Source organism: Sarcophilus harrisii, chromosome 6 (genome assembly GCF_902635505.1).
Source record: "Sarcophilus harrisii chromosome 6, mSarHar1.11, whole genome shotgun sequence".
Lineage (NCBI taxonomy): Eukaryota > Metazoa > Chordata > Mammalia > Dasyuromorphia > Dasyuridae > Sarcophilus > Sarcophilus harrisii.
Genome location: NC_045431.1, coordinates 241,982,790 through 241,988,598, shown reverse-complemented (window position 1 = coordinate 241,988,598; position 5,809 = coordinate 241,982,790). Strand labels below are relative to the sequence as shown.

The 5,809-nt window shown below is 32.3% G+C and overlaps 1 pseudogene; it reads right to left on the bottom strand.

The window, feature by feature from the left end:
• Nucleotides 1-375: 375 nt before the first annotated feature.
• On the bottom strand, nucleotides 376-1,477 carry LOC100928667 (annotated as a pseudogene).
• Between the last annotated feature and the right edge of the window lie 4,332 nt (nucleotides 1,478-5,809).

Genomic DNA, 5,809 nt, shown 5'->3' with positions numbered 1-5,809 from the left:
GCAAAATGTGGGTGGCAGTACAAGGGCACAGCAAGGATGAGAGAGAATGATGTGGAAGAGAAGCTAGAGCTTTTATTATTTTTAATTTTTTCTCATTTCACACTACTTTTTTTCAAAAACTGTAATAGTTTTATATTACATAATATATATTATTATATAAGTGGTACTTATGTAATAAAATACTATATACCATTACCCTGCATTTCTGTGTTTCCTTCCAAGTTTTTTCTTTCCTGCTGCACCCTTTTTTATCTCCCACCCTCTCCACCCTCCCTAGAGAAAGTTACTAAAAGACACAAATAGGTATATGCATGTAAAACCCATATACATATTTCTATGATCAATTCTTTCTCTTCATGTGGATAATATTTTCTTTCAAATGTTCTTTGTAGCTGATGCTTTCGCTCCACCATCTTCCTTTTCTTCTTTCTTGTTCTCATCAATGAGCAATTCCTTACATAATGAGAGGATGACAGATGTATGTGCTCTGAATCTGATGTGAAGTGTTTGGGCTTGGATACCTCTCTTTTGTCCCTCCAGTTTCTCTCATCTTACAGCCTCTAACTTTTTCATTCTTATTTCTATCTTTGTTGAGAGTATCTTAAAGGTGCTCTGTTCAGGTACTATAGGATGGACAAGTGAAAGTTTTAACCTATAAGTCTTTTCCAGATGGAAGTTTTACCACTGAAGAGATCTCCACATTTATAATATTCTTCTGAATATTCTTGATCATAGTGTAATGATTACTTGAAGTTCTGTTTGGTGTCAATCAAACTTGATTTTTGAATATTAGGTTTGCTGCTGATCAATCATTCCATGTTTTGCTACCACTTTAGTTTTATTTCTTGGTGTCTTTGAATCCAGATATTGCGTGTATTATCTGCTTCATCTAATTTGTGTCCCTTGTGGAACTTTAGAGCTTCAACATAGGTTTTTTGGGGTGGTATTCATCTATTCCTTTCCTCAGCAGAGATGTGGAATTATTTGGGTCCAGTCAGAGAGACTTCTTTGCCCTATAACAGCTTCACAAAAACTCCTCGAAGAATGTGGACATAAGCCATTTGGCTGTAACATTCTGCATCATTCTCTTGCACTGCTCTTCCCTGCTGCCACCAAGTGGGGAAACTTCTGAAAAAACACCCAGGAAGCTTGGATTAGAGCATTTAGTGAGGAGAAGTATATGGTCAATTTTTATAAAGCTACCATGGACTCCAGAGAAAAAGGGTTCTATTTCTATTCAATTCTTTCCAGCTATTGATCATATCTAGCTTATTTAAAATTTTATTCATCTTCTTAATTTCTTTCCTAAATTTTTTTTGGAGGGAGGTTAGATTGTAAATCCGAGAGGGAAAGTTTAAAGTCTCTGACTATTATTGTAATACTGCCCGTTTTCATCTGTAATCCATTTAAATTTTCCTTTAGAAATGTAGAAACTATAACATTTGGTGCACATAGATTTAGATTGAAATTACTTCATTGTCTATGGTGTTTTTTGTCATAATGTAGTGTCCTTGTTGATCTCTTTTAATTAAATGTAGTTTAGCTTTAACTTTATCTGAGATCATGATTGCTACTCTTGCCTTTTTTTTTTTACTCTTGCCTTTTTAAAACTTCACTTCAAGCATAATAAATTCTACTCTAGCCCTTTATTTTAGTTTTCATTGATCATTTCTTGGAACAGCATCCCTAGTTTTTTCCCTCCTGGATTTTAGGGAGATCAGTGATTCCTTAATTATCTCCTGATAATTTTTTTTAAAACCAGATAACGTGTTTTTGATTGTTTCTTTTGAGTTGTTTTAATCCTGTCTGTCTTGCTCTGACCCCACTTGAGATTTTCTTGGCAAAAAATATTGAAATGCTTTGCCATTTCCTTCTCAGTTCATTAACTGAAGGGAAACCTGAGGAAAACAGGGTTAAGTGACTTGCCCAGAGTCACATAGATAGTAAGCATCTGAGACTAAATTTGAACTCAAGGCTTAGCACTCTATCCATTGTGTCACCTAGCTGTTGTTGTGATATCAGATATCCTATTTATTGTCTTCTATATTTTCCATCTTTTGATTTTTGTTCTTATATATTACAAGTAGCTGGAAAGAAATGATTTAAATATTGTGGAATCATAGAATAACACAAGATTTAGCTGTTTCTTTATTAAAGAATGAGAGGGTTCGGAGTATATCTTGGAGCTAGGAGTACAACCACGACTCAGCAAAGTGAGTGTAATCCTTCCGTGAAAAATGAATATTTAATGAAAGAGAAGACTTGTAAGCATTCATGATGAAAAGACCAGAGCTGAATAGAAATTTTGACTTTTAAAAACATTACTCAAGAGAAGCATAAATAGGTAAAGAGGAAAGGGAAATCACAAAGGTTTCAATAAGATTAAACTCTTTACATTCCTACTTGGAGAGGTGATACTTGTAACTCCTGAACACTTTCTCATTATTAGGACAGTTAGAAGGAATCTACATAGACAGAGGTCACACGTGTGAGTTGAATATGATGGATGATTATCTAAAAAATAAAAAAATTAAGGGCTGAGAAAGTCAAATGCACAGGGAGAAAGAGAAAAGGAACGGTAGAATGAGATAAATTATCTCACATAAAAGAAGTTTGAAAAAGTTTTTACAGTGAAGAGAGAAGATGGGGAGGTCAACATTTGGGAGCCCATGAGCCTTATTCTTATTGGAGCTCACTCGAAGAGAGAATAACACAACTCAATTAGGTATCTTATCTTACAGCAAAGTAGAAGGGGATACAAAAAGGGAGGGTAATAGAAGGGATGATGGAATGGGATAAGTAAAAGATTGAAGCAAAAGACTTTTGAGGATAAACAGGGTAAAACAAAAGAGAGTAGGATAGTTTGGGGAAAATAGGATGGAATGAAAGACAAAGACAAACCAAACTGTGAAAGAACTTTTACAGCAAATTTTTTCTGATAAAGAAAAATATGTAGAGAACCGAGTCAAATTTATAAAAATAAGAGTCATTCCTCAATTGATGGTCAAAGGCAGTTTTCAGACACAGTAATCAACACCATCCATAATCATATGAAAAAATACTCTAAATCTATTGATTAGAGAAATACAAATTAAAACAACTTTGAGCTACCACTCCAATCCTATCAAATTAGCCAATATGAAAGAAAAGAAAAATGATAAATGCTAGAAGGAATCTGGGAAAATGGAGACACTAAAGTATTATTGGTGAAGTCGAATACTGATTCACCCGTTCTTAGAGCAATATGAAATTATGCCCAAAGGGATATAAAGCCACAAACCTTCATTGACCTAGCAATTCGACTTCTAGGTCTGTATCCCAAAGAGATAAAACAACAATAGGAAAAGGATATATATATATATATATATTTATATATATATATATATATATATAATGTATATACACATGTACATACATACAACACACATATATATATACAAAAATATTTGTAACAATTCTTTTAATGATATAGCAAAGAATCAGAAATTGAAGAGATGACCATCAATTAGAGAGTTCTATTTCCCATTGGATTTCTTGATCATTTTTTTATCTAGTGAAAACTTCAGTGGTGAAGGGTGGGGACTGAGGTAAGAATCTTGCCATTTTTGCAGAAACAACTGGCAGGAGACTCTAAAAAACAATAGAAGAAATTATAAAAGATGAAAGAGGTGATATCAATTATATAAAATTGAAAAGCTTTTGTATTAACAAAATTAATACAGAAAAAAGCTGTCAATTGGGAAAAAGATCTTAAATCAACTATCCCTTATAAGATCCTAGTATCTGAGATGCACAAGGCATTTTTGAGAGATATTACAGGTTCAATTCCAGAGCACCACAATAGAGTGAATAATTTTTTGTTTCCTGGTGCATGTAAAAGTTATGTTGTCACTATACTGTAGTTTATTAAGTGGGCAATAGTATTATGTCTAAAAAACCAATGTATATAACTTAATTAACGAATATTTTGTTGCTTAAAAATGCTAACCATCATCTGAGCCTTCAGTGAGTAATCCTTTTTATTGGTGGAAGATCTTGTCTCATTGATGGATGGTCAAGTGGTAACTGCTGAAGGTTGGGTAGCTGTGGCAATTTCTTTTATTTTTAAAAATGTGTTTATTTATTTAAAACAAATGCAAAATGAGAAAGAAATAGAAAAAGACAGAAAAAGGGAAAAATTTGTCAGTGCCCAGCAGAGCATCAAAGGTAGATTCAAAATATGTAACAATAGATTTCCATTTCAAGAAAGCACATAAAATAATAGAAGACATTGTATTTATATCTGTCAATTTTTTCTTTGCTTCCTTGTAGGATTTTTTATTTACTGCTGTGTACTTTTTATTTTATTTTCCCCCCTTTCTTCCCCACTATCTCCCCAAAACAAGCTACAATTAACCTGACATTTTTATTTATACATACATACATACATACACATCCATATATATACGTACATATACCTATCTACCTATACACATACATAGATATTTACATATAAACATACACATGCCTACATCTAAAATAATATTAATATGGCTGACATATAGTGTAGATTTTTCTCTTGATCAAATCTTTAAATTTGTCTTTGAGATCAATGATCTATTTTTTTCTAATAAATTTTACTTCTGATTATTGTTATTGTGTTTATGTTTATCTCTTATTTCCTATCCCTGATAACTCTTCCACTTCAGTTCCACTCCTTAACATGCCTTGTTATTAACCTCCATACTTTCTCTCCCCATGAATCTTTCCCTTATTTTCTCTCCTCAACCTTTCCCCCCACTTTCCTTAATCTAAACACCCTTCTATACACCACTTTATCCTATTCCCTCTCCACTTATTTCTTTATAGATTTTTGAGGGTGCAATAATCTTCCTGGTATATATATATATAAGTATGTATTGTTCCCTCTTTAATCCATTCCCAAGTTGAGTAGGTTTTCAGAACTACCAGCCCTGCTCCCCAACCTAATTCTTCTGTATTAGTTTTTGCTTTCACACTTTATTCATATAGCATAATTACTATTTTTATCTTTTCTTGGATGGTTTTGCTTTTTAGAATCACATCATATTCAACTCTACCCCAATCTTTCTTTTGATGTCAATTTTAGACAAATGGCTTATATTTACACATATAAAATATAAATAGTTTTGAGTCCCTTGAAATTGGTCTTTGATATTGGCTCTTTTTCATTCAATTTTTTATTGAATTCAAGTTCGTCTAAGACAAAATCCTGAAAATCTGACAGTTGGTTGAATGTCCATTTTTGTTTCATTTGATAATATACTTAATTTTGCTGAATGTAATATTTTTGGTCACAACTTTAGTTTTTTTTATTGTTGATAAATAGTATTCCAGTACTATTGGTATCAGTAGTTCTTGATAAATCTTTACAATTCTAATTGTACTTCCAGCATACTTGAATTTTTGTTGTTGCTTGTAAAATTTTCTCTTTGACCTGAGGTTTTAAAAATTTAGCACTTATGTTCCTATATGTTTTTCTTATAGGATCTTTTTGAGATTGTGATTGATGGATTTTTTTTTTATTTCTGCTTGTTCTATCACTTCAGGACAATTTTCTTTAATTATTTCTTGTATATATTTATGCACACATGCATTTTTGATTTCCTTCACAAGCTAATTGTACAATAATTCAGAGTCTGATTCTTTTTGTACAGCAAAATAATGTTTTGGTCATGTATACTTATTGTGTATCTAAGTTATATTTAATATATTTAACATCTACTGGTCATCCTGCCATTTAGGGGAGGGGGAGGGGGTAAAGGTGAAAAATTGGAACAAGAGGTTTGGC